The sequence below is a fragment of the Theropithecus gelada genome, chromosome 7b, assembly GCF_003255815.1.
Source record: "Theropithecus gelada isolate Dixy chromosome 7b, Tgel_1.0, whole genome shotgun sequence".
NCBI classification, from domain to species: domain Eukaryota; kingdom Metazoa; phylum Chordata; class Mammalia; order Primates; family Cercopithecidae; genus Theropithecus; species Theropithecus gelada.
In genome coordinates, this window is record NC_037675.1 from 38,225,052 (window position 1) to 38,239,278 (window position 14,227).

Below are 14,227 nucleotides of genomic sequence, written 5' to 3' on the forward strand. Positions count from 1 at the left end.
AGTAAGGTGAATGACATAGCCATTGTGACATAGCATTAGGCTAATACTGACCTTCTGACCATGCATAAGAAGGAGGATCATCTGCTTTTTGGTGATTCTGGGTCATCGAGCAGTGATGATGTGCATGGATGTCAGAAGCAATGACTGACAGGTTGGGTAGTATATACATCATGGATAATGCTGGATAAAGGCATGATTCATATCTGAGGCAGGACAGAATGGGATGGCCCAATATTTTATCATGCACTCAAACAACACAATTTAATACTCATGAATTGTTTATTTCTGGGATTTTCCATTTAATATTTTTGGACCACGGTTGACTGCAGGCCACTGAAATTGTGTACAGCAAAACTGCAAATAATGGAAGACTACTGTACTGTGTTGCAACTCATGCTCCAAAGCTGCCTTTGGACCTGGCTAAGGTTAAACTATAGCTGAGATGGTATCTTTGCTTACCTTTGCAAGAAATTTGTCCATTTCATGTAAGTTATCCAGTTTATTGGCATACAATTTTAATAATATTCCTCTTTTAATATCTGTAGAATTTGTAGTGATGTCACTTCTTTAATTTCTGATATTGGTAGACTTCTTTCTTTTTTTTTCTTTTTTAAAATTAACCTTCATTTATTTGGGTATGTCTGCTTTATTTCTTGATCACTTAATTTTATTGGTATTATCAGAGAACCAGGTTTTAATTTCATTCATTTTTCTGTATTGCTTTTCTGTTTTCTGTTATACTGATTTCTATTCTTATAATTATTATTTCCATTCCCTCATTTACTTTATTTTATTTTGTTCTTTATTAGTTTCTTGAGGTGGAAGCTAAGGTTATTGAGGCTGTTCCTTTCTAATATTGGTGTTTAGTACTATAAATTTATTCTAAGTACTGCTTTATAGGCATCCCACAAATTTTGATTTTTTTCCATTAATCTAAATTATGGGACTTTCCTTTTTTTTTTTTTTTTTTTGAGGCAAAGTTTCCCTCTCATCCAGGCTGGAGTGCAATGTCGCGACCTTGGCTCACTGCAACCTCTGCCTCCTGGGCTCAAGCAGTTCTCCCGCCTCAGCCTCTGGAGTAGCTGGTACTATAGGCATGTGCCACCAGGCCAGGCTAATTTTATTTATTTACTTATTTATTTATTTATTTACTTATTTTTGTTTTAGAGTCTTGTTCTATCCCCCAGGCTGGCATACAGTGGTGCTATCTGGGCTCACTGCAACCTCCGCCTCCTGGTTCAAGCGATTCTCATGTCTCAGCCTCTGAGTAGCTCGGATTACAGGCACCTGCCACCACTCCCAGCTAATTTTTGTATTTTTAGTAGAGGTGGGGCTTTGCCATGTTGACCAGGCTGGTCTCGATCTCCTGACCTCAGGCAATCCAACCGTCTCTGCCTACCAAAGTGCTGGGATTACAGGAATGAGTCACCGTGCCCAGCGGACCTTATCTTTTAGAGAAGTTTTAGGTTTCCAGAAAAATTGAGCAGAAAGCTGGGCGTGATGGCTCAGCATGTAATTCTAGCACTTTGGGAAGCTGAGGTGGACAGATCGCTTGAGCCCAGGAGTTTAAGACCAGCCTGGGCAACATGGTGAAATCCCATTTCTACTAAAACTACAAAAAACAGCCGGGCATGGTGGCTCAGGCCTGTAGTCCTAGCTTCTTGGCAGGCTGAGGTGGGAGGATTTCTTGAGTCCAGGAGGTCGAGGCTACAGTGAGCCAAAATTGCATCACTGCATTCCAGCCTGGGCAACAGAAGGAGAACGTGTCTCAAAAAAAAAAAAAAAAAAAAAAAAAATTGAGCAGAAAGTAGAGTTCTTATATACATTTCCCTCTGCACCCCATAGGGTTTTCTCTTATTGTTAACATCTTGCATGAGTGTAGTGCATTTTGTACATTAATGAATCAATATTGATACATTATTATTAAAGTTCATAGTTTACATTAGGGTTCACTTTTTGTGTTGCGCAGTTCCTTAGGTTTTAACAAATGGTGTTTTCACTTTTTATCACTGTAAAATGCTTAGAAATTTCCCTTTTGATTTATTCTTTGTCCCATGGGTGATCTAGAAGCATGTTAATTAGTTTCCAAAAACTTGGAGATTTTCCAAACAGCATTCTCCTATGAATACCTAGTTTACTCTCGTCAAAGAACACAGTCTATATGATTGGAATCTTTTAAAATGTATTCGTGTTTGTTTCATGGCCTTGATTATGGTCTGTCTTTGCAATTATTCCATATGAATCTGAAAATAATGTGTATTTTGCTGTTGATAGGTGGTCTGTTCTATAAATGTCAATTAGACAAGTTGATTGATACTGTTGTTCAAGTCTTCTGTATCCTTACTGATTTTCTGTCTGCATGTTCTATCAATTGTTGAGAGATAAGTGCTGAAATCATTAATTGTGGATTTATTCCCATAGTTCTAAAACACTTGGAATCATGTATTTTGAAGCTCTGTTCTTAGATATTTAAGAAAGGGAATAGTGGAGGGCAGAGAATCTGATGCTGAGATCAGGAAGGAGAATTAGTTAGTTTTTTTTTTTTTTTTTAATTACATATGTGATAACTGAAAATGAATCATGAGAGGATACCAATTGGGAAGGATCAAATAAACTGTTCACGGATGACATGATTATCTATGTAGAAAATTCCAAGAAGCCAATTTTTTAAACTCTCCTGAAACTAATAAGTTATCATAGCAAGGTTGCTTGATACAGCTTAGTAGTTTGGAAACCAATTGTTTTCCTACACTCTAGCAATAAACCACTGGAATTTGAAATTAAAAATGCAGTGCTATGTACATTAGCACCAAAAAATTGAAGTACTTAGGAATAAATCTAACAAAATACGGTCAAGACCTAACAAAACTCTGATGAAAGAAAGAAAAGAAAATGTAAATAAATAGATATTCTATGTTCATGAATAGGAAGGCTCACTATGATTAAGATGTCAGTTCTTACCGATTGGATTTATAGATTCAATGCAATTCAACCAAAATCTCAGTAAGTTATTTTGTGGAAATCAACAAACTGATTCTAAATTTTATATGGAAAGGCAAAAGACCCAAAATAAAACAATACTGAAGCTAGAGAATAAAGTAAGAGGACTGATCTACTGACTTCAAATTCAAGACTTACTGTAAAACTACCATAATCAAGAACAAACAGGTCAGTGGAATGGAATAGAAAGTCCAGAAATAGGCTGGAGATGGTGGCTAACACCTACAATCCCAGCATTTTGAGAGGCCAAGGTAGGCGGATCACTTGAGGTCAGAAGTTCGAGACTAGCCTCTCTACCAAACCACCTCTCTACCAAAAATACAAAAGTTAGCCAGGCGTGGTGGCATGCACCTGTAATCCCAGCTACTCAGGAGGCTGAGGCACAAGTATCGCTTGAACCCGGGAGGTGGAGGTTGTAGTGAACCAAGACCACACCACTGCACTCCAAACTGGGTGACAGAGTGAGATTCTGTCTCAAAAAAAAAAAAAAAAGAAAGAAAGTTCAGAAATAGACCCCACCAATACAGTCAATTAATCTTTGACAAAGAAAAAAAAAGCAATTCAATGGAGAAAGGTTAGTCTTTTCAATAAATGGCGCTGGAACAATTGGACATCAACATGCAAAAAAATGGATCTAGACAATGGCCTTATTCCTTCATAAAAAATAATTAAAAACAACTCACAAACCTAAATATGAGACACTCAATGACAAAACTTTTATAACATTTGAGAACATCTAGGTGATCTTCACTTAGCAATGAGTTTTTAGATTCAACACCAAAAACATGATTCATGAACGAAGAAATTCGTAAGTTGGACTGTTCATTAAAATAAAAAATTTTTGCTCTGTGAAAGACACTATTAAAAGAATGAAAAAACAAGCCACAGAACGGGAGACAATATTTACAAAATACATACTTGATGAAGGATATGTATCTCAAGTATACAGAGTCTTAAAACTCAATATTAAAAAACAAGCAACCAATTATACAACATGGTGACTACAGTTAATGACAATATATTGTATTTTTGAAAAATACTTAGAGTAGATTTGTTTGTTTGTTTGTATGTTTGTTTGTTTTTTGAGATGAAGTCTCACTCTGCATCCAGGTTGGAGTGCAGTGGTGCAATTTCAGCTCACTACAACCTCTGCTTCCCAGGTTCAAGCGATTCTCCTGCCTCAGCCTCCCAAGTAGCTGGGATTATAGGCATGCACCACCACATCCAGCTAATTTTTGTATTTTTAGTAGAGATGGAGTTTTGCCATGTTGGCCAGGCTGGTCTTGAACTCCTGACCTCAAGTGATGTACCCCCCTCAGCCTCCTGAAGTGCTGAGATTACAGGTTTGAGCCACCATGCCCGGCCTTAGAGAGTAGATTTTAAGTATTTATTTAAAAATAAATAAATAAATAAATAAATAAATAAATAACTATGAGGTAATACATGTGTTAATTAGTTAGATATAACCATTTCAAAATATATTTTATTTTATTTATTTTTGAGACAGAGTCTCACTGTGTCGCCCAGGCTAGAGTGCAGTGGCACAATTTGGGCTCACTGCAACCTCTGCCTCTTGGGTTCAGCAATTCTCCTGCCTCAGCTGCCCAAGTTGCTGGGATACAGGTGCCTGCCACTATGCCTGGCTAATTTTTGTAGTTTTTGTAGAGATGAGGTTTTGCCATGATGGGCAGGCTGGTCTTGAACTCCTGACTTCAAGTGATCTGCCCGTCTTGGCCTCCCAAAGTGCTGGGATTACAGGTATGAGCCAGCGTGCTTGGCCTTAGAGAGTAGATTTTAAGTATTCTCACCAAAAAGGAGATAACTTTGTGAGGTAATGCATGTGTTAATTAGCTAGTTTTAGCCATTTCACAAGGCACATATATTTTAAAACAACATATTTTACATGAGAAGCATGTAAATTTTTGTTTGTTTGTTTCATTTTGTTTTGTTTTTTTGAGACAGAGTCTTGCTCTGTCACCGAGGCTTGAGTGCAGTGGTGCAATCTCGGCTCACTGCAACCTCTGCCTCCCTGGTTCAAGCAATTCTCCTGCCTCAGACTCCTGAGTAGCTGGGATTACAGGCGTGTGCCACCATTTCTGGCTAATTTTTGTATTTTTAGTAGAGACAGGGTTTCACCATGTTGGTCAGGCCGGTCTCGAACTCCCGACCTCATCATCTGCCTTCCTTGGCCTCCCAAAGTGCTGGGATTACAGATGTGAGCCACCGTGCCCGGCTGAGAAGTATGTAAAATTTTATCTGCCAATTTTAAAACTGCAAAATCATTTTCTAGTAAGGTTGAGCCAAGTTATATGTCTAACAGCAGTATTTGAGAGTATCCATCTAATCTTAACTTTGTTGCGGTGAATAATTTTAAAAAAACAGAATGTGATATAAATGTATGTATGTAACATATAATTGTAAGCCAATTTGGATAACAAAAAAGAAAAGAAAAAAAAAACATAGAAAGGGGCTAGGGCTAGGGTTTTCACTGCTAGAAAAAAACCAGCAATCCAATTATGGCCCAAATAACAAAAAACAGGCAAAACGATGTGAACTGACACCTCATCAAAGAAGATAATACAGAAGGCAAACAAGCATATGAAAAGGTGCTGAACACTACACAGTATTCCACTAGGGAATTGCAAATTATAACAACAATAAAATACCGTTATACATCTATGAGAATGCATAAAACCCAAACCACTGACAACAAATGCTGGTGAGGATGTAGAGAAACAAGAACTCTCATTCGTTGCTGGTGGGAATGCAAAATACTGCCTCCACTCTGGAAGACAGTATGGCAGTTTCTTACAAAACCAAACATGCTATTAACATATAATCCAGCAATTGCACTCCTTGGTATTTACCCAAATGAGTTGAAAACTTATGTTTACACAAATATAAAACATATATTTACACACACACAAAATATATAGATATCTATAGCAGCTTTACTCATAATTGCCAAAACTTAGAAGCAACCAAGAAATCTTTCAATAGGTGAATGGAGGCCAGGCACAGTGGCTCTCATCTGTAATCTCAACACTTTGGGAGGGTGAAGAGGGTGAATCACTTGAGCTCAGGAGTTCAAGACCAGCCTGGGCAACATGGCAAAACCGTATCTCTACAAAAAATACAAAAATTTAGCCTGGCGTGGTGGCATACACCTGTAGTCTCGACTACTCAGGGGTGCTGAAACAGGAGAATTGCTTGAGTCCAGGAGGTCAAGGCTGCAGTGAGCCAAGATTGTGCCACTGCATTCCAGCCTAGATGACAGAGTGAGACCCTGCCTTAAAAAAAAAAAGAAAGAAAAACAAAACAAAAAAAAAACAGAGGAAAAGAAAAGAAAAAAAAGGTAAATGGATAAACAAATACTATTCAGCCATAAAAAGATAGGAGCTGCTGGGAGCAGTGGAATCCCAGCATTTTGGGAGACTAAGGTAGGAGCATTGCTTGAGCCCATGAGTTTAAGAGCAGCCTGGGCAATATAGTGAGACCCTGTCTCTAGCAAAAATAAAGTAAAATATAATAAACAAACAAATAAATAAACATGAACTATCAAGTCTTGAGAAGATATAGAGGAAACTTAAATACATATTGCTTAGTAAAAAAAAGTCAATCTAAGAAGGCTATATGTTGTATGATACCAACTATGTGACATTCAGGAAAAGGCAAAAACTATACAGAGAGTAAAAGAAAAAAAAAAAAAGAGTGGCTGCCAGAGAGTGTGGGAGTGGCAGAGATGAATAGATGAACACAGGGGATTTTTAGGACAGTGAAACTATTCTGTATGATATTGTAATAGTAAATACATGACACAGTGCTGTTGGCAAATTCTATAAAACTGTGTGACACCAAGAATAAGCCACAATGTAAACTACAGAGTTTAGTTAATAATGTATCCATATTGGTTTATCAATTGTAACAAATACTAATGCAAGGGACTAAAGCACATAAAATTGGAACAATACAGAGAATATTAGGCCCCTGCACAAGGATAACACACAAATTTGTGAAGTGTTCCATATTAAAAAAATAAATTTCAAAATAAAACAAAAAATAATAAGGGAAACTCTGGGGGTGACATGGTATAAGATAACTTCTGTACTATCTGATCACTTTTCTTTCTTTTTCTTTAGAGACAGGGTCTCATTCTGTTGCCCAGGCTAGAGCACAGTGCTGTGACCATAGCTCACTGCAACCTCGAACTCCCGGGCTTGTGGTGATCCTCCCCTTCTGGCTCCCAAGTAGCTGGGACTACAGACATGAGCCACCATGCCTGGCTATTTTTTGTTTTATTATTTCTTGTAGAGACATGGTCTCACTATGTTGTCCACACTGGTCTCCAATTCCTGGGTTCAAGTGATCCTCCTACCTTGGCCTTCCAAAATGCTGAGATTACATGTGTGAGCCAGTATGCCCAGCCTCACTTTTCATTAAAGCGAAAACTGCTTTTTTAAAAAAAAAAAAAAAAAAGCCTATTGGAGTTGCTTCCAAGATGGCCAAATAGGAACAGCTCCGGTGTACAGGTCCAAGTGAGATTGATGCAGAAGATAGGGGATTTCTGCATTTCCAACTGAGGTACCTGGTTCATCTCATTGGGACTGGTTGGATAGTGGGTGCATCACACAGAGGGTGAACCAAAGCAGGGTGGGGCATTGCCTCACCCTGGAAGTGCAAGGGGTTGGGGGATTTCCCTTTCCTACCCAAGGGAAGCTGTGAGTGACCATACCTGGAGGAATGGTACACTTCTTCCCAAATACTGTGCTTTTCCCATGGTCTTTGCAACTGGCAGACCAGGAGAGTCCCTCCCATGCCTTGCTCAGTGGGTCCTACATCCATGGAGCCTTGCTTGGTGCTAGCGCAGCAGTCTGAGATTCACCTGGGATGCTGGAGCTTGGCGGGTATAGGGACGTCCACCAGTGCTGAGGCTTGAGTAGGCAGTTCTATGCTCACACTGTAAACAAAGCGGCAGGGAAGCTCGAACTTGGCAGAGCCCACTGCAGTTCAGCAAGACCTACTGCCTCTCTAGATTCCACCTCTAGGGGCAGGGCATATCTGAACAAAAGGCAGCAGATAGCTTCTGCAGACTTAAACGTCCCTGCCTGACAGCTTTGAAGACAGCAGTGGTTCTCCCAGCATGGCGTTTGAGCTCCAATAACGGACAGACTGCCTCCTCAAGTGGGTCCCTGACCCACATGTAGCCTGACTGGGAGACACTTCCCAGTAGGGGCCAACAGACACCTCATACAGATGGGTGCCCCTCTGGGATGAAGCTTCCAGAGGAAGGATCAGGCAGCAATATTTGCTGTTCTGCAGTCTCTGCTGGTGATACCCAGGCAAACAGGGTCTGGAGTGGACCTCTAGCAAACTCGAACAGACCTGCAGCTGAGGGGCCTGTCTGTTAGAAGGAAAACTAACAAACAGAAAGGAATAGCATCAACATCAACAAAAAGGACATCCACACCAAAACCCCATCTGTAGGTCACCAACATCAAAGACCTAAGGTAGATAAAACCCCAAAGATGGGGAGAAACCAGAGCAGAAAGGCTGAAAATTCCCAAAACCAGAACACCTCTTCTCCTCCAAAGGATCACAACTCCTCGCCAGTAAGGGAACAAAACTGGATGGAGAATGAGTCTGATGAGTTGATAGAAGTAGGCTTCAGAAGGTCAGTAATAACAAACTTCCCCGAGCTAAAGGAGCATGTTCTAACCCAGCGGAAGGATGCTAAAAACCTTGAAAAAAGGTTAGATGAATGATTAACTAGAATAATCAGTGTAGAGAAGAGCTTAAATGTCCTGATGCAGCTGAAAACCACAGTATGAGAACTTCATGAAGCATACACAAGCTTCAATAGCCAATTCGATCAAGCAGAAGAAAAGATACCAGTGACTGAAGATCAAACGAATGAAATAAAGTGAGAGGAGAAGTTTAGAGAAAAAAGAGTGAAAAGAAATGAACAAAACCTCCAAGAAATATGGGACTATGTGAAAAGACCAAATCTACGTTTGATTGGTGTAACTGAAAGTGGCAAGGAGAATGGAACCAAGTTAGAAAACACTCTTCAGGATATTATCCAGGAGAACTTCCCCAGCCTAGCAAGGCAGGCCAACATTCAAATTTAGGAAATACAGAGAATGCCACAAAGATACTCCTCAAGAAGAGCAACCCAATCCCAAGATACATAATTTTCAGATTCACCAAGGTTGAAATGAAGGAAAAAAAGTTAAGGGCAGCCAGAGAGAAAGGTCAGGTTACCCACAAAGGGAAGCCCATCGGACTAACAACAGATCTCTCGGCAGAAACCCTACAAGCCAGAAGAGAGGGGGACCAATATTCAACATTCTTAAAGAAAAGAATTTTCAACCCAGAATTTCATATCCAGACAAACTAAGCTTCATAAGTGAAGAAGAAAAAAATCCTTTACAGACAAGCAAATGCTGAGAGATTTTGTCACCACCAGGGCTGCCTTACAAGAGCTCCTGAAGGAAGCACTAAACATGGAAAGGAACAACCAGTACCAGCCACTGCAAAAACATGCTAAACTGTAAAGACCATCGATGCTGTGAAGAAACTGCATCAATTAATGGGCGAAGTAATCAGCTAACATCATAATGACAGGATCAAATTCACACATGAGAATATTAACCTTAAATATAAATGGGTTAAATGCCCCAATTAAAAGACACAGACTGACAAATTGGTTAAAGAGTCAAGACCCATTGGTGTACTGTATTTAGGAGACCCATCTCATGTGCAAAGACACATATAGGCTCAAAATAAAGGGATGGAGGAAGATCTACCAAGCAAAGGGAAAGAAAGAAAAAAAAAAAAACAGAAAAAACAAAAGCAGGGATTACAGTCCTGGTCTATGATTAAACAGACTTTAAACCAAAAAAGATCAAATGGGACAAGGCCATTACATAATGGTAAAGGGATCAATTCAACAACAAGAGCTAACTATCCTAAATATATATACACCCAAAACAGGAGCACCCAAATTCATAAAGCAAGTTCTCAGAGACCTAAAAAGAGACTTAGACTCCCACACAGTAATAATGGGAGACTTTAACAACCCACTGTCAATATTATACAGATCAACAAGAGAAAATTAACAAGGATATCCAGGACTTGAACTCAGCTCTGGGCCAAGCAGACCTAATAGACATCTACAGAACTCTACACCCCAAATCCACAGACTATACATTCTTCTCAGCACCACATCACTCTTATTCTAAAATTGACAACATAATTGGAAGTAAAACACTCATCAGCAAATGTAAAGGAACAGAAATCACAACAAACTGTCTCTCAGACCACAGCGCAATCAATCAAATTAGAACCCAGGATTAAGAAACTCACTCAAAACCACACAACTACATGGAAACTGAACAACCTGCTCCTGAATGACTACTGGGTAAGTAACAAAATAAAGGCAGAAATAAAGATGTTCTTTGAAGCCAATGAGAACAAAGACACAACGTACCAGAATCTCTGGGACACATTTAAAGCAGTGTGTAGAGGGAAATTTATAGCACTAAATGCCCACAAGAAAGCAGGAAAGATCTAAAATTTACACCTTGACATCACAATTAAAAGAACTAGAGAAGCAAGAGCAAACAAATTCAAAAGCTAACAGAATACAAGAAATAACTAAGATCAGAGCAGAACTGAGGGAGATAGAGACACCCACAAAAAACACCCTTCAAAAAATCGATGAATCCAAGAGCTGGTTTTTTGAAAAGATCAACAAAATCGATAGACCAATAGCAAGACTAATAAAGAAGAAAAGAGAGAAGAATCAAATAGGTGCAATAAAAAATCATAAAGGTGATGTCAGCACCGATTCCACAGAAATACAAACTGCCATCAGAAAATACTATAAACACCTCTATACAAATAAACTAGAAAATCTAGAAGAATTGGATAAATTCCTGGACACATACACCCTCCCAAGACTAAACCAGGAAGAAGTTGAATCTCTGAACAGACCAATAACAAGTACTGATATTAAGGCAATAATTAATAGCCTACCAACCAAGAAAAGTCCAAGATCAGATGGAATCACAGCTGAATTCTACCAGAGGTAAAAAGAGGAGCTGGTACCATTCCTTCTGAAACTATTCCGATCAAGAGAAAAAGGGAGAATCCTCCCTAATTCATTTTATGAGGCCAGCATCATCCTGATACCAAAGCCTGGCAGAGACACAACCAAAAAAGAGAATTGTAGGCCCATATCCACAATGAACATCTGTGTAAAAATCCTCAATAAAATACTGGTAAACTGAATCCAGCAGCACATCAAAAAGCTTATCCACCATGATCAAGTCAGCTTCATCCCTGGGATGGAAGGCTGGTTCAACATATGCAAATCAATAAACATAATCCATCACATACACAGAACCTATGACAAAAAGCACATGATTATCTCAACAGATGCAGAAAAGGCCTTCAACAAAATTCAACAGCCCTTCATGCTAAAAACTCTCAGTAAGCTAGTTATTGATGGAACCTATCTCAAAATAATAAAAGTTATTTATGACAAACCCACAGCCAATATTATACTGAATGGGTGAAAACTGGAAGCATTCCCTTTGAAAACTGGCATAAGACAGGGATGCCCTCTCTCACCACTCCTATTATGTTGGAACTTCTGGCCAGGGCAATCAGGCAAGAGAAAGAAAGGGTATTGAATTAGGAAAAGAGGAAGTCAAATGGTCTCTCTTTGCAGATGACATGATTGTATATTTAGAAAACCCCATCATCTCAGCCCAAAATCTCCTTAAGCTGATAAGCAACTTCAGCAAAGTCTTGGGATACAAAATCAATGTGCAAAAATCACAAACATTCTTACACACCAAGAACAGACAAACACAGAGCCAAATCATGAGTGAACGCCCATTCACAATTACTACAAAGAGAATAAAATATCTAGGAATCCAACTTACAATGGATGTGAAGGGCCCCTGCAAGGAGAATTACAAACCACTGGTCAATGAAATAAAAGAGGACACAAACAAATGGAACAACATTCCATGCTCATGTATAGGAAGAATCAGTATTGTGAAAATGGCCATACTGCCCAAGGTAGTTGATAGATTCAATGCTATCTTCATCAAGCGACCACTGACTTTCTTTACAGAATTGGAAAAATCTACTTTAAAGTTTAAAGTTTTACAGTATTGGAAAAATCTACTTTAAAGTTTTAACCACAAAGGAGTCCGCATAGCCAATACAATCCTAAGCAAAAAGAACAAAGCTGGAGGCATCACGCTACCTGACTTCAAACTACACTACAAGGCTACCGTAATGAAAATAGCGTGGTACTGGTACCAAAACAGAGAGATAGACCAATGAAACAGAACAGAGGCCTCAGAAATAACACCACACATCTACAGCCATCTGATCTTTGACAAACCTGACAAAAACAAGCAATGAGAAAAGGATTCCCTATTTAATAAATGGTGCTGGGAAAATTGGCTAGCCATATGTAGAATGCTGAAACTGGATCCCTTCCTTACACCTTATACAAAAATTAACTGAAGATGGATTAAAGACTTAAATATAAGACCTAAAAGCATAAAAACCCTAGAAGAAAACCTAGGCAATACCATTCAGGACATAGGCATAGGCAAAGACTTCATGACTAAAACACCAAAAGCAATGGCAGTGAAAGCCAAAATAGATACATAGGATCTAATTAAACTAAACAGCTTCTGCACAGCAAAAGACACTATCATCAGAGCAAACAGGCAACCTAGAGATTGGGAAAACATTTTTTCAATCTATCCATCTGACAAAGGGCTAATATCCAGACTCTACAAAGAATTTAAACACATTTACAAGAAAAAAACTAACAACCCCATCAAAAAGTTGGCAAAGGATATGAACAGACACTTCTCAAAAGAAATTTACGCAGCCAAACACTTGTGAAAAAACGCTCATCATCACTGGTCATCAGAGAAATGCAATTCAAAACCACAATGAGATACCATCTCACGCCAGTTAGAATGGTGATCATTAAAAAGTCAGAAAACAACAGATGCTGGAGAGGATATGGAGAAATAGGAATGCTTTTACACTGTTGGTGGGAGTGTAAATTAGTTCAACCATTGTGGAAGACAGTGTGGCAATTCCTCAAGGACCTAGAACTAGAAATACCATTTGACTCAGCAATCCTATTACTGGGTGTATACCCAAAGGATTATAAATCATGCTACTATAAAGACAGATACACACCTATGTTTATTGCAGTACTATTCACAGTAGCAAAGATTTGGAACCAACCCAAATGTCCATCTATGATAGGCTGGATTAAGAAACTGACACATATATACCATGGAATACTATGCAGCCATAAAAAAGGATGAGTTCATGGATGCATGGACATGGATGAAGCTGGAAACCATCATTCTCAGCAAAATATCACAAGGACAGAAAACCAAACACCACATGTTCTCACTCATAAGTGGGAGTTGAACAACGAGCATACATGGACACAGGGAGGGGAACATCACACACCCGGGTCTGTTGGGTGGTGTGGGTGCTGGGGGAGGGATAGCATTAGGAGAAATACCTAATGTAAATGACGAGTTGATGGGTGCAGCAAACCAACATGGCACATGTATACCTATGTAACAAATCTGCACGTCGTGCATATGTACCCTAGAACTTAAAGTATATTTTAAAAACCTATTAAAAAATGAATCATGATCCTTTAGACAGGTAGCTAAAGGATTCTTATATCCTTTAAAAGGATTACTATAGTCAAGCAAAGTGCCATGGGACTGACTTGAAAATTTTTAAAATAGCCTTAACCATCATATCTATCTTCATTAATCTCATGTCTAGCCCAGTCTAGAACACTTCCTTACAACTTCCTTACATGTGACTGCTGGAAAGCTACTCTAAGATGCTTCCCTAGCAATTCAAACTCATTCTATCAAAAACTGAACTTACTTATTCACCAATTTCTTGAATATCATCAACGCTTTCCTCTTTCTCAACTAGTTATTTACTAGATTTGCAAGCTATTTCCTACTTCTTCAAGCCACCCTTTTCCATCTATCCTCATACATTTTATTTATTTATTTATTTATTTATTTACTTTTTAAGACAGGGTCTAACTCTGTCGCCAAGACTAGAGTGCAGTGGTGCAATCTCGGCTCACTGCAACCTCCACCTCCCGGTTCAAGTGATTCTCGTGCCTCAGCTTCCTCAGTAG

The 14,227-nt window shown here is 39.0% G+C and overlaps 1 pseudogene; it reads left to right on the forward strand.

Moving 5' to 3' along the window:
- The first annotated feature begins 6,931 nt into the window (after positions 1-6,931).
- LOC112629508 lies at positions 6,932-7,032 on the forward strand (annotated as a pseudogene).
- Positions 7,033-14,227: the final 7,195 nt, after the last annotated feature.